Source organism: Phacochoerus africanus, chromosome 4, assembly GCF_016906955.1.
Source record: "Phacochoerus africanus isolate WHEZ1 chromosome 4, ROS_Pafr_v1, whole genome shotgun sequence".
Lineage (NCBI taxonomy): Eukaryota > Metazoa > Chordata > Mammalia > Artiodactyla > Suidae > Phacochoerus > Phacochoerus africanus.
The window spans coordinates 7987619-8013114 of record NC_062547.1 but is presented as its reverse complement, the minus strand read 5'-3'; the positions used below and the strand labels follow the sequence as shown (position 1 = coordinate 8013114).

The following is a 25496-nucleotide window of genomic DNA, read 5'->3' as shown; positions in this document are numbered from 1 at the left end:
AGGGATCTGCTTGGAGTGAATTTTCACAGCTGGGTTATCACCTCCTAAAAATAGGGCTGAGTGATGGATGGGAGCTGTCGCCAGGCCCTCCAGCCGTGGGGAACAGTGGTGGGAGTGAGGGAGGGGGGTGGGGCCTGCTAGTGCCCCTAACCCTGGGGTGACTCCCCAGCGCTGGGTGGGCTTAAGCCCCCTCTCACTGATGAGGGGAAGCCGCTCTGCGCCTGAGGTCTTCAGACAGCCTGTGCTTTAGGAGGAGCTGCCCAGGCAGGCACCAGCCACACCAGGCCAAGTGATTCATCTGCCCAACAGGTGCCCCTAACTGGGCGGCCAGAAGTGTCCATATTGGGTGGCACTGGGGATGTGCCTGGAGCAGGGATGCCTTGGAATCGAGGACCCTGTGACAAGGCCACCCTGCCCTCTCCCTGCTCCAGCTGTGCCCCATTCTCTGTGCCCCATTTTGTCTTTTAGCTTCTTGGTTTTTAAACACCCATCAGCCTGGCCTTCGCCTCCAGGTCCTGATGGGCATTTGTGGAGACATAGCTGAGCTTCGGGCTGCAGGGGCGGGTGGGGCACGGGGACTCCTAGCCGCAACACAGAGGCACATGTATTCAGACACACACGAAGACCCACAGACACACAGGCCACCAGGCACACACCCACCTCCAGCCTTGGTCTGTGGAGAAGCTAACATTTAAGCACAGGTCTTGTGGGGGTGGGGATCCAGCTGTGTCATTTCCCATCACTGCGCATCACCTAGCACTGGGCTGACACAGTTGGCGGAGGACGCCCCGACCCACAGCCGGCCCGGGCCTCTGGCCACTTAGGCGCCTCGGAAGGTCACTTGGACACTTGGGCCCAGGGCCTCCCATGGTGATGGGGGGGCTTGAGGAGACCATTCTGGCCGCGCCTGGCCTCCTCTCCCCACTCCCTCCTCAGCCAGGGTCCCAGGGGAGTGGCCTGCCCCTTTGAGACTTGCCCTGGGTCCATAGATATGTACAGAGTGCCCCCTGTGGGTGCCGGCCTGGGCCCCTGGCCAGCCCAGAGAAGCTGGAAGGACAGGCTGCGTCCCCTGCCCCCCAGGAGGGAGATCAGATGTCATGCTCACTACCTACCGTCTGCACAGGTGGGAGATGGGAGACCCCGCCCCTCTTCTCTAGGCCACTGCCCCCACCCAGTGCCATCTGTGTCCATCTGCCAGTGTTCTCAGGGGTCGAGGTGGCCTCGGAGTTGTGATATTAAATGCAGCTGCACCGAAACAGGGCCTCAATCCAATTACACCAGGAAACAAGAGGAGCCGCTTAGGCTAATCCGGTTATCCTGCCCTGCTCACCCGGCAGACTCAGAGGGATGCCCAGGAAGAGCAGGCGTCTGGGTGGGCAGTGGCATGAGCACGGCCCTGGGCCCCATGGGGTCCCACCGGGTGGCCACAGGGCAACTGCCCCGCACACTTGGCTCCAGCTGGCGGGGAAGTCACGGGGCTGCGGAGGCTTTTCGGCTCGTAGCCCGCAGCCCGGCAGGAGAGTCCACCACCCACCATCCTACAAATATTTACTAAGCACTGAGCTTTGACGTACCGGGGCCTGATCTGGGCAGGGGGACCCATTGTGAAGGGGGGGGGCTGGAAGAGGAAACGCTGGAGCAGAGGTGGCCGTGGGAGGCAGAACCACAGAGGGAACAGCTAGAGCCCCGAGGGCAACGGACTGGCTGGTTCCAGGCCCCAAGGGAAGGCAGTGTGTCAGATGGAGGGTGGTGAGTGGGGCAGTGGACGCCTCGAGGACCCTGGTAAAGAACTTGGATTTGTTCTAAGCGAAGAGCTGTGATGGGATTTAGTTTTCCAGGGGCTCAGTCTGGTCGCCGGGTGGACAGAGGCAGTTCTGGGGCAGGAAATGTGGGCTCCAAGCAGAGGCGGTGCTTAGAGCAGGGTGGGAGCTGTCGGTGGACAGACAGACGGGGTGGTGGACAGACAGAAGGGAGAGAAGTGGTTGGATTCAGTTGCTTCTGAAAGCACCTGCTGACTGTGTGTGGGGAGAGGGGGTCCGGGAGGCCCTGTGGCCTCTCCCTTCTCCCACCCAAACAGCTGCCCAGGGGCTCTGCCACATTTGCTGTGTGCACCCCAGCACTGGCCCTGAGGCCGCCTCTGGGAATTAGACACTCCAGGGGCTGCCCTCCGGGAGGTAGTGGTTAAAGGGAGAGACCGATTTGGAGCAAGAGCTTATAGGCAGGAAGTGGTGGTAGCTCTGAGGCACCCACAGGGGGCGGTGGGTGCAGAACTAGGGTGAGCAAGAGTCAGGCAGGGTCGGGGGGTGGGGGTAGGGGTGGGGTCAGTCTCGGGAGATGCCCCAAGCAGCGGGACCAGCATGGCCAAGGCTGCTCCATTTCAGCTGTCATGGATCAGAGAGCGGTCCAGTGAGGCTGGGAGAATGAGATGGAGGGGCCTGGGGTGGGAGATGGGCTGGACAGAAAGCCTAGAGGCCCTGGTAGGGGCACAATCTCTGGGAGCCGAGACCCCTGGGGGAAGGGGACAGGTGGAGTGGGTGGGCTGGGCACAGGCAGGACTGGGCAGTGGCGGGGGAAAGTGGAGCAGGAGGAGGAGGAGGAAGAAGGCACTTCTATCTGGAGGTGTAGCCAGGCCTGGAGGAGCACTTGGGCCCCAGGGAGGGGCAGTAGGGAGCCAGGGAAAGTTCTCGAGCGAGAGCGCAGTGAGATTAAAGCTTGCCTGTACTCATAAATGAGGGCAGCAGGGGTGTATCGTGGGAAGTGCTAAAGTGACCTGGGTTCCAGCCTCAGCTGTTTATCTGTTTACTTGAGACCTTGAGCAAGTTCCTTGCCCTCTCTGAGCCTGGGTTGATTTGTTTTTTGCTTCTTCTCTATAAGCTTAGTTCAAACTCATCTAGTATTAGGTGTAAATTGCATGGGAAAAATTTTTTGTTTTAAAGTATAGCGTTCACTGGCTTTTCATACAGTCATGAAGTTGTGCAACCATTGCCTCTGTCTAATTCCAGAACATTTTCATCACCCCAGAAAGAAGCTTCAGGTTTTTCATCTGTAAAATGGGTACATAAATAAGCACTCGAGTCCAAGGGAGGTGGTGAGCGTCAAAGAGAGGTGCCCTGTACAGTGTCGGGTTGACAAGGGGGCGTTACTTTTATGATGTAGGAAAGGCCCCTTTCTGTGTCCCCATTTCATCCTTCCCGCTAGAACTTCCTTCCTGCACGTGCCCACTGCGCAGACCAGAATACTGAAGCAGAACCAAATACTGGAGCCTAGGGTTACTTTAAGCTCGGAGCCCTGGTGTGGCCCCAGGGTGACAGTGACAGGGAAGGGAAGTGGAGGAGCATCGTCCTGCAGCCCCCGCACTGACACTCTTGGAGTCTATTTAATGAGGGGATCCTCTGCCATCACCCCCTAAAACCTATACTCCGTAATTCTTTTGTTTATTTATTTGGTCATTGTTGGCCACCCCACAGCATGTGGCGCTCCTGGACCAGGGATCAGAGCCACAGTCACGACCTAAGCCACAGCTGCGGCAACACCGGATCCCTAGCCCACTGTGCTGGGCCGGGAAACAAACCCGCGTCCCAGCGGCCCCCAGGACGCTGCCAATCCCCTTGCACCACAGCAGGGGCTCCTGTAATTCTTTTAAAATCAGTTACCATCAACCAGTTTATCCCAAGTTTATCTCAGCTTGTCGGACACACTCAGGGCTCATCATAGCCTCATAGTGGTCCTGGAGGCTGGGCTGTTCAGGATGTGGACAGACTCTGATGTTTGTTCTGGCCCTGTAAATGCTTTTCCACTTGGACTCAACAGGTGAGGGAGGCTGAAGCCTGTTCCTACAGGCCATTGGCTGCCTGTACCCCCCCTCCCTCGAGGTCCCGAGCTGAGCTGGGCAGCCGCATGCCTCTCCCCATCTGTCTCCTTCCATAGCAGCTGAGAAACCACAGGAAGGATAAGTCACAGATGGGAAGCCAAGGTCATGGCTCCAGGGACCACTTAGTGGTGGATGGGGGGATCCACCCGCAGAATCCCCCGGACACACACTCTCTCTCAGTGGGTGTCGGGGGGATTCTGCACTGAATTCCCTGGGCTCTCTCCTGGGTGCCACTTCCCACCTGGTGTTTCTAATGGGCGTTCAGTCCCCAGGGCTTTGTCAACAAATTGGCCATTCAAAGAGCAGGCAGCCACCTGCCAGGACAGGATGACAAAGTATGTGAGCTCTGGTGTCCTGGGCTGGGCCAGAGGGGGCCTCTGCCTGCTCTGCACACCCCTCAAGCCGCCTGACCAGCCTGTGGACCAGGGGGCCCGTGCCCAATTCCCTGACCCCCTCCTGGCTGCCGGGCCTGGAGCCCCCGGAAGGGGATTTGGGGGAAACCACTGAAGACCGGATGGGGGGTCCGGAGCAGCTGAAGGCTGCCAGGGAAGCCAGGCCGCGCTGCGGGCAGGCTGGGAGCTCCCCGTGGAGGAGGCGATGATGATGGTGATGGTGAGGGTTGGGGACAGTTGTGGGCTGCGCCAAAGGACGGAAGGTCAGGTTGGGACCAAGAGCTGGTCTTGGGGAGTGAACCGAGTTCAAGGCTGAAGTGGGGTTTGGATATGGGGGGAGGCTCAGGGGCCAGGAGCTGTAGACCCCACCTCTGGGGGCAGGCACCAGGTGTGAGGGTGGGGTCCCCAGCTTGGAACCCCAGACCTCTGCCCCCTTCCACCCTGCAGGCTCTAGGCATCTCAAGAGGGGCATGTGCGGTGTTAGTGGGGTTCTCTGGAGAGGAATCTGGGGGGAATCCCTGAACCCCAAGATTTGAGAAGGTTGAGACTCCTGTCCAGGCCGCTTGCCCGCAGCTCAGATTTTGCCAGCGTCTGGCCACAGGATTCAGAGCTGGGCTGTGCTGTGCCCGCTCCAGCTCTTCCACCCCCATCTGTCCTCCCTGACTTAATTCTCCTTCATCTTCTCTCCAACCGCAACAGCGCCCAAGGGCTGTGTGCCCCTCCCATGTGCCAGCGCCCACAGGTCTCCCTGCCCTTTCTCCTTTCATCCGCTAACAACCCCTAGGTGGGCATCATTATCTGCATTTGACAGGGGAGGGAACTGAGGCGCGGAGAAGTGAAGTGACTCCAGGGCAAAAATGCGTAGCAAGCAGGATTTGAACCCATGCCTGCCTGTCTGATTCAGAACCTGGGTGTTCCCACCCCAACCTATTCCCTCCTCTTGATGCTCTAGCATTAGGTCGTATGTCTATAAGCTGCTGCAAATCCTTTAGGATGAGATGGGAATAAATAAATAAATACACAAGGAAATAATGAGAGGCTGCAGTGAGATGCTGACACCAGGTCAGAGCTGGGAGGGGAGACGGCGTGGACAGGGCTGTCTCTGGGCCCTTCTGTGTGCGTGTGCGTGTCTGTGCATATGCGTGTGTCTACTGAAGTGCCCCAGCCCAAAGCTGGGTCTCCCAAGGTCAAGGCTGGCATGCAGTGGGGCTGGGGGTGGGGCAGCCCAGGGAGGGTGCTGGGTGCGTTGGAAGGGGCGCACATGTGGGGCTTGGGGGCCGCTGCAGCTTCTGGCTCCTCGCCCTGCTGCTCCCTTCTTAGAGCCAAGCTCCTGCTGCTCCTGGTATAATGCAAATATGTTGACATGTTAATCCCTCCCCCTGGGGAGCCCCCTGGCAGGATTAGCCCAGCGCTTGCAAGGGACACAGCTGGGTCGCCGCGCAAGAGGACACAGGGCCCTCCAGCCCAGTCTAGAGCAGAGGTGGGACTGACTGGTGCAGTTGGGGGAGGCTGGGTCCAGGCTCCCCGATCCCCAGGCATCTGGAAGAAGGACCTCAGATTCCTGGGGGAGACCAAAGGATAAAAGAAACCCCCAAGGGGCCCTGTCCCCCCTCAACACCTTGGCTCCAGCTCTGTGCGAGGGTGCTGGGCAGCCTCGGCTAAGGTCCAGCACTGGCCAGGAGCTGGCGGCCCCCAACCCCCAGGCGCTGCTGTGGGGCAGTGTGAACGGTCTCATGGCAGCGCTAGAGAAGAAAGATGGTGGCTCTAGGCCGGACCTTTATTGGTCCCTCAGGAGGCCAGGACAGTGGCATCTGAAGCTTGGCCCTCCCACCGTGCATGCATGTGTGAATGTGTGCCTTTGCGAGTGGGCACATGTGGAGGGTGTGGGCAAGTGTGCAGGTGTGCAGGTGTGCAGGCACACCTGCCTGTACAATCCCGGGTTACTGCAGCCTCCTGTTCCTGTCAGCCTCCTCCCCAAGCCCGGGCAGAGCCACGACAGGGACCCAGCCTTGGAAGGTGACATGGCTATTTCTGGGCCTGGACTTCTGCCAGTGGCAGCACCAGGGTGCGCAGTTGTGTGTGTGAGTTCCGGGGTCAGGGGGCTCCTCCTTCCCCTTCCTTGAGCTGCCCAGCTCCCCCTCCTCGCTCCAAAGCCCCCCCACTATGGACAGGAGCTTGGCGGCAGCAGAGAAATTGAAGGGGGGCAGTTTCTTCACCTCCCTGAGCTCACTTTTCTTCTCTGTAAAATCAGTGGCCAGTGCCCACTCAGGAAAGCACCCAGCAGGGTCCCGGCACACAGCAGTGGGGTGAGAATCGTGACAGGGCCACTCAGGCAGGGGATCAGCAGGGAGGGAACGGGGTTATGCTGTCACAGCTCTGCCTTGGCCTCCACACCCATGCTTTGGGGACCCCAGCACCACTCCTTATCGAATCAGACTAGGTGGACCCAGAGCAGCATCCCTGGGCCAAAGAAGTGAGGCCCTGGCCCCGGTGGGGCGCAAGACCACAAAAGTCCTAGAAGGTCAAAGACTCTCTGCAGCTCTGCAACCCGCACCCCCCTGGCAGCCCGGGCGCTGCCCTGTGACTACCATGTCCCAGGCCCTGGTTACATTATTACATCAGCTAGTAACAAGAGATCCCACTTTACAGATGCGGAAACAGACTCCAGGAGGTTCAGTCGCTTGTATAAAATCTCCTAGCATGTCTGGGAACCCAGCCCAGGCAGTCAGGGCCCAGGGGAGGATCGGGGTTCTGGGCAGAAGACAAGGCTTGAGGACAGAGGGCATCTGGGCGGGGGGGCAGGCACGTGGGAGTGGACAGGTGTGGTGCCCGGGCCGCCTCTCCCAGCGAGGGGGCTTGGCCCGGCCCCGAGGGAGGCCCTGGCAGAGGCAGTTCCCACCCAGAGCCCATTCTGTCCTGTTCAATTTGGAGCTGAAGTGCAAACAAGGCTCAGTGCCCGCTGCTCCTGCCCCAAATCAAATTCGGTGCTATGATTTCTCGGCGGGGCGGCGGCCTGCCTTCCGGGGAGGGAGTGCGGGGGTGGCTGGCACGGGGGCCAGGCCCAACCATGGGGCGGGAGCCGGCGGAGACGAGGCCATTTGTCTGGGGCAGCCGGATCGGCTGGCCGGGATCTTCCACCCAAATTAAATTTTAACCCAGCTCATAAATCTCCCAAGTCTGTCCCCTGCCACCCGCCAGCTCCACCACAAGCTGCAGCGTGGGCCGGTGCAGGGATAGCCTTGTCCCATACTCTGACTCTCCGTGCGGCTGCGGGGCAGCGGGGTCTGCCTGTCTTGGGGAGAAGGGACAGTCACGCACCGACAGGCCCGTGGCTCCTGCCAGGCACTGGCCACTGGGGTTGGCCAAGGGCTGGCCAGGCTGTCCCAGGTGGAAGCTTGGTATCATCAGCTGGGGGCCCTGAAGGCCTGGGCCAGGCCCAGTGGGGCTGTGAGCAGCTCTGCTCTAAGAAAGGCCCGGGGTCAAATCAGAGCTCCACCTCTTCCCGGACAGGTCCAAGTAGGTGGGTTTCCGAACTTCTCTGGCCAGCTGTGCAGTGGGTGGGGGTGGGGGGTGCCCGTGGGGGATTAGGAAGGTGATAGAGATAGTGTTCTGGGGACAAAGGCAGCGGGCTCCTTTGGGGCCCGCCCCGCCTGCGCGGTCAGAGAGGCTGCCGGTGCTCCTTCCTGTCTCCTGAAGCCGAGGAGCAGGCGGGGCGGCCGCTGTAGGAGCAGCGGGGGCCTCCCTTCTGTGCCCCTCCCCGTGGAGCTCTGGGGGCTGCACCTGGCATGCGACAGGAGCCCCAGGGCTAGAGTGGGGGACGAGGGGCTTGGCTGCCCTGCCCAAGGTCCTCTGCGCAGGGCCAAGGGAAGCCTCCCGTAGTTGCTGGTTTGCTGTTTAGTGAGCAAGGTGCATGGTCAGCCACGCCCAGACATGCCCGCTTGGGGCGTCTACCTGCACGCTTGGCGCTCAGTGGTGGCCCCCAGCCCAGAGCATAGAGCAGCCCCATGCCAGCCCTAGACCGCCCTTCTCCAGCTTTCTACTCTCGCATCCACCCAAGACCCCCGTCCCCCGCTTCCAGGCACCCCCGCTGCCCTCAGGATGAGTGCAGATACCGCCCTCATGCACCCCTGCCTTCCAGCTGCCCCCAGGTGGGTGGGCTTCTCTCTGAAGCTCCCAGAGCCAGCCTCCTCCCTGCCTGCTGGCTCCTGCTCTGCCCAGGAACCACGTGGTACATGCTGGGTCACGTGGGAAGAAGAAAGGAGGGAGAGAAGCAAGGAGGGAGCATTAGCGTGCCCGCAGCACAGGCGACAGCACTGAGGGGTTTGTGACTCACCCAGATGCCCCCCGGACTCTAACTTCGCCCTCCTTCCTCCCGCCCCCTGGGACTTCTGCGGCCACACTGGAAGTGGTGTTAGGAGGGAGCCTGCCAGCCCTTCCTGACCTGGCAGGGCCGACGCTGTCCTCGCTCCCCATCACAGGGGTACAAAGAGGAAAACCAGAGAAGCCTTTTCCACGTAGAGACCCTTTCCGCGGCCCCCCCATGTCTCCTGGCTGATGCCCCCGGATCATGTTGAGTCCTGACGCAAGCAGGGTGCCTGGCTCCCCACCCTTCACAGCAGCCACGCGGCCACCTCCTGGGTGGCTGCCACCTCATCTACGCCCCCAGATGCATGTTCGTCCCGCACCAGTGGCGCACAATTAACATCCCCACCCCTGGGGCTGTATTTCACCTGCACCCAAATGCGGACCACAAAGGTGTTAAAATAAATGATGGCACGGCGATGCAAGGCCGGGATCTGCAGGTCTGGCAGAAGCGGGCATGCACCGGCCTGGAAGCCCATGTGGGCAGGCCTCCTGCCCCACTGAGGCCCCAGCCCCACCTTGGTGCCCAGAACAGGGCCTTATGGAAGGGCTCCCAGGATCTAAGGAGGAAAACGAGCCGGCTGCAAGTCCTGCTTCTGCTGCTCAGGGAGGGGAGGGGGGAGAAGATCAGGGCAGAGGGGTCCCTTCATGGGGCTGCCCCCCAGACCTCACTCCTCTTCCACTGTGCCCCACCCCCCAGGCTTGGGTCAGCACCCCCCCCGCCACCACACACACAGCCCAAACCGCTTGCTGAGGACAACAGGCAGCCAAGACCAAGGGAGGGGCTGGGGTGTGTGGCCCCCACCGAGCAGCCCGTGTCTGCTGAGCCCTAGAACGGGCAGGGTCTAGCTGGGTGCACCCCTCACCCTCCCTACCCCTGGATCCACGTCCCGGGCTGCCAGGCACTGCCACAGATGCCCCAAGGTGATAGTGGCCCGTGGAATGGGCACAGCCGGAGCCAGCGTCCTGGCAGCCTCACTCCCAAGCCGGGATGTGGATAACTGGAGGTGGGACGCCTGGCCCAGTGGGGACCTCTCTGCATGACCAGATCCACTGACCACTTTCCTTGCGAACGGGGATGGGCAATGCCTTAGTGCCCCTTAGCTTCTGGGTCAAGGGAGAGGCAGGAGAGGCTCAGGAGGGGGTCCAGGCTGTTCGAGGGCCCAGAGAGGACTCTGCCCAAGGTCACCCAGCTTGGCGTGGCTAGACAGACAGGTTCCCACATCAGCACTGCTGCCCTCTCTATCGGCCTCTCCCAGCCTCCTCCTCTGGCTCTCCCCATAGACCTTGGACCCCCGTGGGTCTCCTGCCCCCACCCCAGGGCCCCGGGGACTCTGTTACTCAGGAGTGCTTGCAAAACTAAAGCAGGGCACCTGGGGACTCCTCCAGGTGGGGCGATTAAAGCTGCTCGGTTCCCCTGGGGAAACACCAGGCGGGTGCCCCGGGGAGCCGTAACCGGGAGATGGAGGGGCCTGTGTGTCTAGAGGCTTGGCTGCCGGGCAGGGCTGGGGAAGGGCAGCAGGGACTTGGGGGCAGGGAGGCCAGGTCCAGCCCCTGCTCTGCTCCTCTGAGGCTGTGAGACCCCAGACATGCTGCTCTAGAAGCCTTCGATTCCTCACTTGCGAAAGGGAGGCTCGAAGATGCTCCTTGTGGGGCTGCCACGTGGGAGGGTGGGCCACAACGGATAAGGTGGGGAGGGGGCATCTGTAACCGTCGGCCTCGCCTCCTCTGCTTGCCTCTACTCTCGCCTGCATGTGGCAGCTGGGACCGTGGCCGTCAGCAGTGGAGCCATGTGACGCCTCAGTCCCTGTGCTCTTCTGGGCAGGGCTGCCCAGCTCAGGGCTCCCAATGGGGTATCTGTGTCCCCCTCCAACCCCAGAGGGCTCAGCACAGCCTCATCCTTTCATCATAGCTCCTGGCACCCCCGGGCCTCTGCACCCCGTCTCCAGCATCCTGCTAGCAGGTACCCACAGCATCCATTCTGGCACCAGGACGCCTGTGAGGGGCTGCACTCTATCTGCCTAGAAGTTCCTGACGGCACCACCTCTTGTCCCTGTGGCTCCAGGGTGCACAGCCCTTTACTGTTTGTCTCTTGACCTTAAGACTTTAAGCAGATCCTTCCTCCTCTCTAGGTTTTCATGTTTCCATCCAGAGACTCAGAGCCAGGCTGCCTGATCATCTGTGTGACCCAAGGCAAGTCACTTAACCTCTCTGGGCTCAGTTGCCTTATCTGTGAAAAAGGGAGCAACATGCCTCCTCATAGGGTCATTAAGAGTATGAAATGGGTCAGTGCGGACAGAAAAAGACTTTGAATGTGCATGGCATACAGTAGGCGCTCAGGGGGTGAATGCGGCTCTCCCGTTTCACTTGGCAGGGGGTCAGAGTGTCCTGGAGGGGCTGTTCACAAAGCCGGGGGACCAGCCTGGGAAGGGTGGGCGCTCTGGGATGGCCACACCCGGGAGATTCGCCACGCAAGCCAGAGGCGGAGGGGAGGCAGAGGTTACCAGCCCAGAGAGAGAAGCCAGGAGAGGGATGCTGCCCAAGAGTCCACGCTCCACCCGGCTGCCCTCCCTCCCTCTGCGCGGCCGCTGGGGCTCCCCATGGCCAAGCCAGCCGGAAGCCAGGGCTCCAGGACCCCTCAGGTGACCGCAGCCTCCTGGGCCCAGAGAAAGCTGGAGGCATGGCCTTCGAAGTCCCGAGGGCCTTGGTGGAGCAGGATGTAGGCAAGTGAGGCTGAAGACGCCTCACACCGGTTAAGAGCACCCAGCGGCTCTGGGTTGAAAAGAGCAGGTGTCTTGGCCTTGACTCTGCTGTGAGACCAGCGCAGGGGGACCCACTGTCCTGGGTCACCCAGGATTTGTGCTAAAACTGGAAAAGCCCTGGGCAAATCCAGATCTGAGGGTCCCCCTGGACCTGGGCCAAGGTACCTCACATCTCTGAGCCTCGGTTTTCCCATCTGTAACGTGGGGCAGGAGCCCTCTGCCTCAGGGAGTGGGCCTGGGAGCGTCAGATCACCCAGCAGGGTGGATGGGAGGGTGTGCGGGTCTCTGGCCCTTGCCCATCCTCAGGAAATGGATCCAAGGGTGTTTTTCCTCCCATCCAGGAGCCTAATACTTGGCAGTTATTTATCGTCAGGTTTCCTAGTGGGTAGGAAAGCCACAAATAAGTACATTTAGGCAGCAGGGCACAATTACTGAGCCCAGTACTTTATCTCCCTATCTCGTCGCCAGCCCGGCCATCTTCAGGTCAATAGTAATTTACGATGCAGCCCCGCAGCAGAGGTGGGGTGGCCAAAAAATTGCTTGGAGTCACCCTCCTTGCACCAGCACTGTGCTCACAGGTGGCTGTGCCAGCCGGGGTGGGGGCTGGGGAGGGGGGCCGGCGGCCCAGCGCACGGGGAGGTGGCAGAAGCTGGCGCATTGGCCGCAGGGCATCCCTGAAGCAGAGCAAAGGGAGCGGGCAGCTAAAGGGCTGACTGGCCCCAGGCTTGTCCCTGCCCACCAATCAGGCCCATGTTCTGAGCCAGAGGCCTCGGGAGACTGAAATGGGGCCCAGGAAGAGCAGAAGTTGGGGTTTGTCTCATGGGGGACCCCAGGGGCAGGGCCTGAGGCAGGGGTCCTCAGGGAGGACCTGAGAGAGGATGTGAGCTGGGGGATGATGCGGGGAGGGACGAGATAGGATCTGATCCCCAGCAGTGAGCTCCAGGGCAGAAATCGCGCAGAGTGGTGTCTTGCTGAGGCCTCGAGGTCGGTCAGGGGTCTCTAGGACCCTGCCTGCCAGAGGAGGAGGGCGAGGGCGGGAGTGGCTGGCGGGCAGCTGGAGCCGCCAGCAGCCACCACTCACGCCCCCGCCCCTGCTCCTGCCCCGGGCAGAGGTTCGGTGGCCTGGAGACGTGCACCACGGGGTCTCCGGTCCCTGGGGCCTTTGCCAGCATTTACCGCGCTGCGGAAGGCACAGGGCTGTGATTTGGATTTCACAATTTACATAGCTGATTTCATCATGTTTCGTGTTCTGTCATGTTTCCTGCCACTACAATTTCATTCTTCCCTCTGGGGACATGGATGTGAGGGGGAGGCGGCACCGAGCTAAGCTCACCCCAGCACAGGGCTGGTGTGAGGGAGAGTCAGCCGCGGGAGGAGCCTGAGGGTCGAGGGGCCCGGGCTGAGGCTGGGGGAGAGGGAGTGGGTGTCAGGCCGCCTGAGGGGCGGGGGAAGCCGAGGGGAGAGTTTACTGAGAGCATCTGTCTCAGAGGTTGCACTAACCATTGTCGCTGGGGCTTCCGTGAGGGCGCAGGGGGCCTGGCTGGTCCTTAGGGCACCTGCGAGGCGCCTCCTTTGACCGTCACCGCAGGCCTGGGAGGGCGCGTCCCTCTTTACTCCGCCTCATGGATACGGAAACCGCGGCTCAGAGACAGAACACACGGGCCCACGTAACAGCTGTTGAAGTTGCACAAGGGGTTCAACTCTGACCTTCAACTCCAGAGGTGTCAACCACCTGCTCTCCCTGTAGCCGCCCTCCTATCCCTGCAGCCTCATCCTAGTGCCCCAGCTGAGGCCCCAAGAGGTGAAGGGCTCATCCAAGGTCATCTGGCCCGGAAGCGCCCTCCCTGTCCCTCTTCCCAGGTGCTCCTGCCCCCCAGCCCTCCCTCTGTCCCCACTGTGACCCCAGCCCAATCAGTGGCCTGGCTCCATCTTCTGAAGGGAGCTGGGCAGAAACCTAACTTGCAAACAATGGACAGGGGAGAGGTAGCCTGGCTGCCCCTCTTAATTAGGGGTCTCCCTTCTGAAGGCCTCCCGAGCCAAGGCCTGCAGCCTGCCCTGGTGTGTTCAGAAGGCCAGCCTGGGCCCCCACCCACTGGAAAATGGGCTGCCTCCTTGCGTGGCCTATTTTGGGGACTGTCAGGAGGTCCTGGGTTACCTAGCAGCATGCACGGGGCCAGCTCTCTCCTGCCCTCATTGGGGGTGTCGTGACCATGGGGAAGGAGTGGCACCCCACATTCTCAAGGCAGCTGCCCAGAGAAGCTCTGAACACAGCTTCAAGGAGGCCCCAACTTCCACCACTAATGCCTCTACTCTGTCTTTTCTTTCTGCCGGGCTCTTAAAAAAATTAAACACGGATGGTTTCATCTTAGGAGGATTAGCATTCCAGGCAGGGCTGGGGGATGTGATCGGAATGTCAAGGCCGGAGCCGCAGAGCTGGAAGGGAAGGGAAGTGGTACATCGCCTGGCAGGGGCCCTGGGGTGGGGGCAGAGGGCTCCGACCCGGCCAGGAGGCACAATGGGGCCTGTTTCGGCCTGGCCGCTGGGGGGAGGGGGGAGGCCAGAAGGGGCGACATTGGATCCAGGGCTGCAGGAGGAGAGGGGGCGGCTTAGGACGGAGGCTGTGTCTGGCCAGGACCTGTGGCTTGCCGTGGCCCCAGTGCAGCTACACACCTGCTCCCTCCTTCCTTGGGCCCTCGTTTGCTAGTGTATGTGCCTCCTGTGTGCCAGGCACCAAGTGGGGCCTGGGGGGGCTGAGGGCAGAGACATGCTTGCCCTCACCACCGCCCAGCGTGGGCGCATGGCAGACGCTCGCCAGTCTTCCTACCACGTCTCCCAAGGCGTGTTCGGAAGAACATGCGAAAGCTGGGAGGTTAACAGGTAACAGCTAAGAGCAAACCATTCAACTGGTGTCTTTGAGACGGGACTTCTCAGAGCCTTTAACACGCTATGTGCCCCGTGCACCGGGTTGGGGAGCGCTGCCTTGAAGTCCTGGCCACGCGGGAGACGTGCCTTGAGCACAGGGTCGAGACTAGAGTGGGTTTGTGTTCCGGCTCTGCATCGGACCCACTGTGTGACCTTGGGCAGCCTCCTGGATAGCTCTGTTTCCTCGGGTGGGACATTGAGACGGTAATGATAGTGCCTGTGGGTTCAGTGAGGTGAAGGAAGAATAGTGCCTGCCTCGGGCTTAATACGGGGCTGCTGCGGCTGTTGCTGTATTAGTACTATCATCCATGTAAAGCACTTAGCTCCCTGTACCTGGGCTGTCCTCAGAACTCAGTCAGGGAGTTCCCGTTGTGGCTCAGCAGAGACGAACCCGACTAGTAATCATGAGGTTGTGGGTTCGATCCCTAGCCTTGCTCAGCAGGTTAAGGATCTGGTGTTGCTATGGCTGGGCTGCGGTGTAGGCTGGAACCTGTAGCTCCGATTTGACCCCTAGCTTGGGAAATTTCATATGCCACACCTGCGGCCCTAAAAAGCAGAAAAAAAAAAAAAAAAAAAGCAAAAAACAGAAAAGAAAGAAAGAACTCAGTCAGGTTAGCTAAGTTGTCACTGGCGCTGCAGACACACAGCCTTTACCCTTAAGAGGTCACTGGCGGGGGTTAAAGACAATGTGAGTCCAGGTGGGGGGGCCAGGGCCAGGGCTGGGAGGAGGTGGACAGAGGCTGGGTGGGGGTAGCCAGAGGGAACAGCAGTCTGGCTGCAAGAGCAGACCTCCGGGGAAGGGAGCCTGGGCTGGCTAGGCCCCCGCCTGATGGGTTCACCCTGGGCCCACCTCACTGCCACGCAGTGGCAATGGTACCCCTGCAATGGCAGTCTGGCTCATCTTGGGGCATCTGTGCCTGTTACAGGTTTCTCCCTTAACTGAATCCCTCTCAGAACAGGTTGGTCTTCCATGTCCAGGTCACCTGTCCAGAAAACAGTGGGCAGGGAATTGGCTCTCTTCCCTGAACTGTCCCACCCCTGTCACTGCCCCCTGTCACTGAACTAGCTGCTTCCCACCCCCTGGGCCTCCTGCCCTCAGTGTGGCTGCGCCTCTCCCCGAGCCCAGACTGAACAAGGTTCCTGTCCGGTCCGACTGGGGCAGAAGCAGAGAAGGAGCAGGTGGGAGAGGCCCTCCTTTAATGTGCCGTCTCTCCCTCCTTTCATGCCGCCTGCCCAGACCCAGGAGCTGGGCCCTCCGCGCCTGGAGCCGTCGGCCACCTTGTTCTGCAGACCCAGAGGAGGCCAGGCTAGTAGAAAGCAGGATGCCAGGGGGGCCCAAGAGGCCATTCTAAAGCAGGCTGGGGACAAAGGGGGGTGTGTGTTCTGGCTCACTCGTGCTCCCTTCCTGGAGGGCCCCCAGAGCTAAGACCTTTTGAGTCAGCCCACCTGCCCCATCTGACTGCAGGGAGCTGGCAGAGCCATTTGGTTGCTTGCATCGTAGGTCAGACTCCAGAAGCTAACCAGACCCGTGTGGTAGAGGGATCATTTCTCTCTGGGAGATGGGGCTCGGGGAGGCCAACTGCAAAGGCCAGAGACCTGGCAATGCTGGACTCCCAGCTCCCTGTCCACCAGGATTCAGTAAGTCCTCCCACACCCCGTGACCACGGCAGCCTTTGCTGTCCCTGGGGCCCATGGGGGTGAGGGAGGTACCGAGGCGCAAGTGCTTCCACGAGGTCACACGCAGGTCAGGCACCCAGGAATCTCCTTAGCCTGATGCTCCCTGTCCGGGCCTGGATCCTGGGAGGCGAGGCTGCTGGGCAAGGCCGGCCCATGTGCTCCGGGAGCAAAGGTACCCGGGGGCTTGTTAGTTGCAGCCTCAAAGAGTCCCGTTATTAACAAAGTGCACTGTGAATCCTTTTTCTTCCTCTTTCTATCCTTAAGGCAGATTCCCAAATGAAAAGGAAAATATACAATGAGCGGCAACGAGGAAACCTCAGAGGAAAGCCAGGCGGCTGCAGAGCCGGGCAGGAGCGTCGGTCACCCTCGTGTGAGGTGTAGGCTTCCTTTCTTTATTTAAAACAGTCTCTCTCTTTTCCCTTCCTCCCAATTCAGCTGGTCTCTCAGGCTCTGCTTTAAGTCCTTTTGAAGTGTTACAACCATTTTCTCCTCTTTCAATTAACAACAAGAAAAGGAAGCTAATAGCTTCCTGAGCCATTCGCTGTAAATATTAACAAAGTCTGGCCGCCTGGCTTGGGCGCGTGGCGTTGTTGCTCCGGGCTGGAGAGTGAGTTTACGGGAAGGAGGGGAGGGGGTGAGAGATTTCCAACACAGAGGCGAAAATCCCTTGGCATGGGCTTCTGCCGGTGCAGGGAAGCTGAAGAGCTGGGGGGAGCTGGGCAACAGGAAGCCTGTCCCTCGGGGTGGGAGGTTGGCACAGCTGGCGAGAGGGGAGTGGACAGTTTCCACCAGCTGCACCGGAGCCACAGGTGTGTGACCTGGAGTCCCCAGCTCATGGCTTTGTGTGTGGCCAGTGGTGGAGGTCTAAGGAGGACTGGCGTTGCCAATGCAGCAGCTGGCAGGGTGCTGAGGGTCCCTGGGATGCATGCTCAACCCTGGGTACCTGCCTGTGCCGTACGAATCTGAGGCTGGAGAGAGAGCCGAGGGCAGTGGTGACAGAGGAGGGGGACCTTGAGCAGAATCTAAGTTCTGAAAGCACCTCAGCCTGCTCCCTGGGAGGCCTCTAACTGTGACCCCCATGGTCCCCAAGCCCACCAGACATACCAGCAAAGTCCTCCTTCAAACACCTGCTCGAGAGCTGTGGCCTGTACACTGTGTGGGGCCCATCTTGTGGGCAGGGTGGTCTAGGGCCCAGGTGAGCGCACGCGGAAGCCGGCCAGTGACCAGGAGGGGACGGGGGCTTCTGTCTGGGGCTCCCACCGCCCGCACCCGCTGAGGGCCCCCTCAGCTAAGAGCTCACCGCGGGGCACAGCGGAAAGGCATAGCCACTGTTCTGCCAGCAAAAGCAGGCCAATTTCCAGAGAAAGGCCTGGCCTTTGCTGGCTGTACCAGACTCGTCCTCGCCGGGCTGCCACGGGCTGGACACAGACCCTCGTGCATGGAAACCGAGTTACAACAAGCCCTGCGAGGTAGACCGGAGCAGCAGGCAGCTCCTTCACAGGAGCCTGCGGCAGGGGTGGTGGGGACAAAGGCCATGAATGTGTCCTGTCTTGCATGGGTGGGCTCTGGCCACGGCGCCCCTCCTGAGGGCAGGAGGACAGGCCTTGGAGGGCCCTGTGCCCCCCCTCCCCTTGCCCCCAACAGCAGAGCCGTCAAGCCCCCTCGAGGGCCTCCCTGCCCAGAGGCTGAGAGCAGTGGTCACGCGCCCGGCTGAGCGCCAGCCGCCCTTGACCAGCCTGAGCCCCCTCTCGCAGCTCCAGCCGCCCGCTGGCTGGGAGATTTCAAAGACGCGAGCTCACTCCAGGCGCTGGAGGCCTCTTCAGGCGTCTGCTGGCTCTTCTGTCTCACCGCTGCCTGCTCAGTGGCCTTTCTAGGTCCCCAATGCTCAGCCACACTGTGGGGAAGGCACCCTAAACTGGTACAGCCAGGCGGCCAGAGCCCCCAGACAGCGCAGGGAGGGATTGCTGGGCCTGGGGCCGGGGGGCGGCATGGCCGATAGTCCAGGCTGGGGTGGCCCCTGGCCCGCTCTGCTGGCCTAGCACCAGGGGATGGGAGTCAAGTCCCAGGCCACCTCTGGCCATAGCTGCCCTTGCTCCCCAGGTCCTGGCTCTGGCCCACATGTCAAGGGAAGCGGGGAGGACAGCCGTCACAGTGGGAGTCCCATGTTTTTTCTCCAGAGAGGCTCTGTCCCTGAAGAGTGGCTTCCTGGGACACTGGAGCCGCTGGCTTCTCTGCTCTGGGCACTGCCCACCCGGTTCCCAGTGATCTGCCTGTGAGGGGGGCGCCAGCCAGGTGGTGTGGGCTCCTACAGCTGCCTGCAGACTGGCTCCCACACCCATCCCTGAAAGCCTGAGTTTTATCAGGAAATGGTCTAATTAGCAGAGTGGAGGCTTGGAGGGTTCACGCCCGAATGCAGGCTCTCTCACCTCCTCCCCTTCTCACCTGCTATGCTATGCAGGTGCCATGCTGCGGTGCCAAGCCTGGGGGCCAGAGTGAGTGAGAAGGGGGCAGGGTGGGGCCGCCTCGCGTGCAGAGGGAGGAGCTGGAGCCACCAACAGGCCCCCTCTGGGGGCCTTCCTGCTGCCCTCCCCAGGGCACCTAGAACTGGCACCCCTCCCCAAGAGGATTCTGAGACCCCAGCTACTTGGTGTGGTCACCAGTGCACTTGGCTATCCTCCAGTGAGGAGGGGACGGGGGGGACCCCCTCAGCCCCCAGGCCTGTTTTCAGGGATGCCTCTGAGTCAGCCCCTTAGCCTCAATCCCTCTGCTCCTCACTTCTGCTCTTGAGGACACTCCCTGCCTTGTGGTCCCAGCCTCTCAAGGGTCCCCTCTCATGCACCCTGGTACCCTCCAATCTTGCCCCTCTGCCTGGGCAGCCTTGCTGGCACCCCACTGCCCTCAGAATGAAGACCAGGCCCCTCAGCAGAGCATCCAAAACACTCAAGGCCAGAATCCCATCTCCCACTTCAACTTAGAGCCCTTCCCTCTAAGTCAGAGCTCTAGGACACCAGCCTTCTCACTGCACCAAGCCCTCTCGCCTCAGAGCCTTTGCTTATGCTGTTCCCTCAGCCTGAAATGCCCTTCCTGCTCAACCCCCTAGCATGCTGACTCTGTTACAAGAGTAGTCCACACTCCCAAAGGAAAAGCTCTCCCTGCCCTGTGGCCCCGGCCCCCAGCCCTCTGCCCCCTGGAGAGAGAGAACTTGACCAGTAGCACCCAGGTCCATGCTGGCACAGGCGAGCAGTGACCTACACCCTGCAGTGGGGGAGAAGGCACAGACCCTGAGGAGGGCCATCCTGGTGGGAGGGAGTCAGCAGCCATGGAACAAATTCTGGGTTTGAGTCACAAAGAGACTTTTCATCTCTAAAGGTCGGATACAGATGTTGACCTCAGCCTGGGAGTCTAAAATGAAAGAACACCCCTGGTCTCCTAGCTCCCGCCAGCTCTGACCTGCTTACAGTGATCTAAACTCTGCCCTCTTTGCCACAGGGCAGCTCTGCCCAGGGAGGGGGGCAGGTGTGTTGTTCATTTAAAATGCCACTCAGCTAAGTCACCAGCCATAAAGCCCACCTGGGTTTCCAGCAGTACATATAGGCGTCTGATTAATGACACACACATAAAAATCCATCCCAAAGAGCCAGAGGTTGGAAAGAAGCAGGAGGGCTAATTGCTAATGTAGAAATTAACATCAGTGAGAACAGCTCTCCAAGGCAGTCGAACCGAACCGAACCGAACCGTAAAGCTGAAGAGCATTCCACTTCAGGGGGGGGCCCTGAGCTCCAAAGCTGGGCGGCGGCCCTGAAATTTAGACGGGGGAACCCTGGCCCCACCAGCCCCACTCTAGCTTGTCGTTGAATCCACATATGACTTTTGTGACATGGGAGTCTAGAGGACCCCAGCATCACACTCAGTGTCCCCTTCCCCAGAAAGCCCCCTGTGTTCCAGCTGCCCCCACACCCCCACACCCAGATCGGGTCAGCCAGGGCTTTTGGCCCTGCTGGTGCTCTGTGTGTCTCACACTGTGGCTTCTCCGCTGGACCACGAGCTCCTGGAGGACGGGGTTCCTCTTTGGGTCCCTGAGTTTAACACAGTGGCAGGAGCATGACGGGTCTCAGTACAGATGGATGCATGGATGTAGAGATGGAAAAATGGACAGATAGATGGAAAGATGGCTAGGTAGATGGATGAATGAAGAGACAGAGGGTGGGATAGAGGGCTGTTCGGATGGATGGATGGATGGATGGATGGTTGGATGGTTGGATAGATGGATGGATGGATGGATGGATGGACAGACGGACGGATGGATGGGTGGCTGCATGGATGGTGAGATGAAGAGACAAATAGTTGATGGATGATTGGATGGATGACTGCAATGAGAGGGACTCAGGAGAAACCCAAGGTTCTTGGGTACATGGGCCTCAGGGCCATCTTGTGTTTCTGCTGGTGTCATGTCAGGGAGAAGGGAACTGGCCTGGAGTCCGAGGTCCTGACTGGCATGTAGGTCACACACACTTGGACAAGTTCCCTCCTTATCAGTGTCACTGCACCTGCACAGTGGGGACAGTCCTCCCTACTCTGCCAGCTGTGCTGGGTTTTCCCAAGGCTTGGGGAGATAGCAAAGCAGAAATGACCTGGAAAAGGATAAGGGACATTGTCCCCTTGTCAAGTGTATGTGTGCAGGCAGACAGATCCGGCCAAAAGGCAGTGTGTGTTGCAGTGTGGGGCTGTGTACTTGGCTTTCTTTCCCTCCTTTCAAATTCCTTTTAATACAGCTATGATGTTGTTATTTATAACAAAAAGTAAAATTGTGTAAGTGTCTCAAATACTTACAGATGGAAGCTTTTATTACATTGACCCAAAAAATGGTTGTTTGGCACCCAAATGCAGGGACCAGACCTATGGGGACAGGGACGGCCGAGGCGGGGAGGGTGAGCGGAGGCTGTCCCGTGGTCAGAAGGCCCAGAACTAGTTAAGGAGCAACTCCCGGTTCCTGAGCCCTTGAGACCACCCAGTTCACTCTGTCCTCGGTCAACTGGCCTCAGAGAATGCCCACATTCAACACTGACTTTGCTCGCACTGTGTGGCCTCAGCTTGGCTGATCCAACAGTGTGCCCCCTGGGGCCCTCTCGGTGGCTGTGTGTAGGAGGGCTCACTTAGGTAGAAATTCCTGCACCCAGTGCATACAGGCGACTACAAACGATCACCCTCACATACCCACACATGGAGCGCTCACACCTGCAGCCTGGCTGCCCTGGCAGTACACACACATACTCCAGAGGCACCTGCTCCCCCAGGACAGAAACACTCAAGGAGCCCGTATCCTCAGTGCTGCCTGGTTCCCAGGAGGCTTTGCAGGACCACACACAGAGAAGGGGGTTCAGGGAAGGGGGCCCGAGAATGCACAAGGCGGACAGGCTCTTTGATTTCCTAAAAGAACCCAGAGTGGGGAGTTCACTAGCTGCATTTATTGAGCACCTATTGTGTGCAAGGCACTGACTCTTGCACTGGGGGATCAGCCTCAGATGAGCAGATACGGCCTCTTCCTTGAACCAGGAAGACAATTCATTTGAAGATGTTATGTCTTGTAAATCAACTACACTCCAATACAAAATACAAATGAAGAAAGAAGATATTATGTCATGGCCATCGTGGTTTGTGCAACCCCGCAGACGGGGAGGAGGTGAGGGGTAATGTTCGAGGGACTCCTGCAGGAGGGGAGTTAGGGGGAGATGGTGGGAGATGAGGCCAGGGCAGGGGGGTGGCAGTGGGGGCAGACAGGGCCAGGCTCTGTGGGGCCTTAGAGAGGCTGCCATAGGAGTGTTGCCTTTATCCCGAGGGCTGTGGGAAGGACCTGACGCCAGCAGGATGAAGCTGCCTTCCTGGATTCTTATTTTCTAGGGCGGAACTCTAGATCAGGGGCATGGCTGGCTGGAGCCTCTGGGCTCCGAGGGCTCTGCCACCATCCTCTCTAAATGCGGAGGCCCAGCTGCCTCTGCCCCCTTCCCCCAAGGTACCAAACAATCTTCGTGCCCTGGCCAGGGAGGCGGATGACCTCACTGGACTCTTTCCATCTCTCGCTCTCATAGAGAAATTACAATTTATAATTGGATGAAACCACGTGGGTGTAACAGCAATAAGGCCAGGGCTGGAGCCCAGCCTTGTGTGGGGACTTTGTCCTCATCTTCCCTCCTGCCCGGTCCCTACCCTGCCCCATCCCGGGGGGCTGCACCCCACCCGTCTGCGAGTATCTGCCAGACCCTAGCCATTCAGGGCTGCTGGGCTCTTAAACCTTGTTGCTTCTCAAACCTCCTTGCTCCTGGGGAAGATTGTCCCAGGGGCTCCCTGCTTATTACCCCGTCACCCCGTCAGCTTCAGCCTGCCCTCCTCCTGGCCTGCACCTGCAGCTCCTCCCACATACCCCCCTGCAAGGCTGGGCACCCAGTGGGCAGTGACCCCCCGCAACTGCGCTCTAGACTTACTAAAACACGCACCTGAAATATCCTTGTTTTTATTTGCCACAGCCCCAGACAACACACATTTCTCAAATCAGCCACCTTCGGCCCTACAAAGAAAAGTGCCCAGATGCAGCCGAGCTCTTCTGGATCGGATTTCAAACCAGAGCTAACACTCTCAGATGTGTAATAAAAGCCCTCTTCCAAAGAGGGCTCCTGCAGGCCGAATGCAGACACCGGCCGGTGAGCCTTCAACGTGCCACGCTAATGAGAGACGATCCGGAGGCTCGGGTTGTTTTGGATTCTGCGGAACCGCCGGCCCTGCCCCTGGGGTCCCTGTGGGAGGGGTGGGTGCGGGCAGAGGGCAGCTGGGGTGCAGAGCACTGACCCTGGCCTCGGAGGGGGCCCAGAGATGCGCCCCCACCCCCGCCCTGATGCTCCCGCTTCCCACGGCGGGGAAGGGCAGCGCTTATTCTGGAAGCTGAGGCAATGGTGGCCCAGTTGGAGCCTTTGAATGACATTTAGCAAGAGGAGCAGGTGCTGGGGGAAGCAGAGCCAGCTCTGGGCCAGGCGGGCGGCCGCTGCATGGCCAGGAGCTCTCAGAACTTCATTTATCTCTTCCCCGTCCTCCCACCCCCAGGAAAAGGGACAGCAGGGAGCGGCGAGGAAGGGTGCTTGGCACGGCCAGCTGTTTGTTATCTGGATTTGAAAAGAGAAGGAGATGGCAGAGAACAATCCCAGCCCCCTCCCAGATCACGGGAAAGTGGCTTCTAGAAAACAGGTTTCAGAGGGATGAGAGGAGAGGGGGCTGCAGCCCAGCCTGCCTGTCCCTGCTTGGCTCCTCATTTCCCTGGGCGTAATCACTTCTATTATTTTTTGGCAGGTGAGAAGGCAGGGAGTGGGTGAGAAGGACCCCTTCTTGGACAGACAAGGCTGGGGATGAAGCAGGAATAAGCCGTCCCCACCTCCCCAGCAGGAAAACCTTTCCACAAACAGGAGCAGCCAAGCAGGACTGAGCGGCCCCAACATCTTCCCAAGGAGGGGCAGGTGAGGCCTGACAGCTCGGCAGCGCATGTCAGCAGCTCCAGCCCCGCCGTGAACATCTGAACTCCTCAGCAGGGTAATGGGCCCCCTCCTTCCCCCCGGAGACACAGCCTGAGTGGCAGGAATACCGATTCTGTGGAGGGTGGCTCCTTCTCGGCTCTGTCACGCAAGAACGCTCTCTGCGCCAGAGCCCATTCCGCCAAGTGACTTAAAGGGATTAAAAAAACAAAAAACAAAAACTTGGTAAAGAAAAAGAGGTAAAAGCCACGCAGGAGCCTTGCACAGGAGGTGGTGGCCAACAGACAAAAGGGTGAAAGTTGAAAGGGGGCGGTGAGGCCACCCTCCCCGGAATGGACGCTGGGTCATAGGGCATGCCTGGGCGGCAGGGGCCCAGAACACCTTCAGGCCTCGCTAGGGAGTCCTGGGGCCCCGGGGGGCGCCCCTGCCGGCCCCTCACACAAGCCCCTTCCTCGGAGGGGAGAAGCCAGCAGTGCTCCAGGCCAGGGGCGTGGGGGATGTTGCTCTGGACCCGCAGCCACGTCTGAACACGAGGAGCCCAGCAGAGCGCAGCACTGGGTCTCCTCCCTGCGGCCCAAGCACCCCCAACACCACCCAGGAGCCCGGGTCTGCGGTCTACGCCCCGAGTGCCAAGGCTCGTGGGCTGGAATGTAAGCACGACCCAGGCCCACCCCGACGGAAGCGTGGCATCAACGCGAGCTCCCAGGCTGCAGAGAGGGAGGTAAGACCAATGCTGATGGGCTCTGGGTGGCCCTGGAAGGCCTGGGGCTCCTCCTGCCCAGAGAGGGCACAATGCAAGGGACAGCTGGGACCCGTCCTCTTTGGGATGGCTCTCAGGTCTTCAGCTCCATCCCACCCACCCCATGCATGCGGTTCAAGTGGCATCTGTTTGCCAGGGGAGGGGTCATTAGCTACCTACCTGGTGGCCCCACACTCCTGGGCTCTGCCCCAGGGCAGGGAGACCCCAGGTGTAAGGGATGTACTTTCTGGAGGAAACTGTTGCCCCTGGGGCAGGTCTCACTTGGAGCCCTTCTGAGTTCTAACCAGAGAGGGGGTAGCTGCGAGGCCTTGGGAAGGCGGGACCTTTGGAAACCTAGCCGCTGGCCATGGCGCCTGCTCCCGTCCTACTGGAGAGGGTCCGCAAGTCCCCTTCCTGCAAGGCCTGCCCCTGCCCTGACCAGGAGGACCCACGGTGCGGTTGATCCAAAGCCACCAGCCATGGCCTGGCACCTGCTGGCCCCTGGGCATCATCTACTCTGGCCTCCAGCTCAGCCCCTTTGTTGATGAGAGTGGCATGATGGGGCGCAGAGAGAGAGAGAGCACGCCCTGAGGTCACATAGCGGGTGGTGAGCATGACTTCGAGGCGGTAGGGTCTTGCGAGGGGCGGGTCTACCCCTCCCAGCTCAGCTCCCCCAAGGCCAGGAAGGGAGGGCTCGTGCCTCCCCAAACACAAATCCCAGGCAACCTCTATCAACAGCGCCCTGGGCAGGGCAGGGAAGCCCCGATTCATTACCAAGATGGAAAATGACACTTCCCCACGCTCTTCCCCAGGAGAGGGGCTGATTTATGACTGCACCAGGGCCCGGGACATCCGTCAGCGCCGCACAGCGCGCACGCCGTCTGCGGGGGCATTAATAGCCGTGTTATTAGCCACCAGCGTGAAAGATGCCCTGCGGATCGGCTATTTGCTGTTATTTATTATAAAGGCACGCCAGCCGGCAGCGGCAGCGAGGCTGCGAGGCGACTGGCGCTCGCTGGAGCCTGAGCTCGGTTGGCCCAGGCCCAGCCGGCCTCCCTTCGCCAATCCCAACCTACCGCACCTCCCCCACGGCCCCATCACTTGCCCCTCCTCTCCTCCCATCCCCCTAGGAGGGACTAGGGAGGAATTCCTGGGGCTGAGGCAAGGACCGAGGGGGCCAGCAGCAGGCCTGCACCCCAGGTATTTATGGAGAACCTTCTGGGTGGTGGGCTCTGCCTCTGCTGAGCTGGGCAGCTC

At 60.2% G+C, this 25496-nt stretch overlaps 2 protein-coding genes across 2 annotated transcripts in view; one reads left to right on the top strand and one right to left on the bottom strand.

Moving 5' to 3' along the window:
- The window catches only part of MACROD1 (mono-ADP ribosylhydrolase 1), a 149424-nt gene that overhangs the window by 73475 nt on the left and 50453 nt on the right, over positions 1-25496 (bottom strand).
- FLRT1 (fibronectin leucine rich transmembrane protein 1) overlaps positions 1-25496 on the top strand; it is an 80866-nt gene that overhangs the window by 37379 nt on the left and 17991 nt on the right. Inside the window, exon 2 of the mRNA XM_047775427.1 lies at positions 23322-24221. The gene's annotated coding sequence lies outside the window, so the exon portion shown is untranslated. The remainder of the gene's footprint in view (positions 1-23321; positions 24222-25496) is intronic.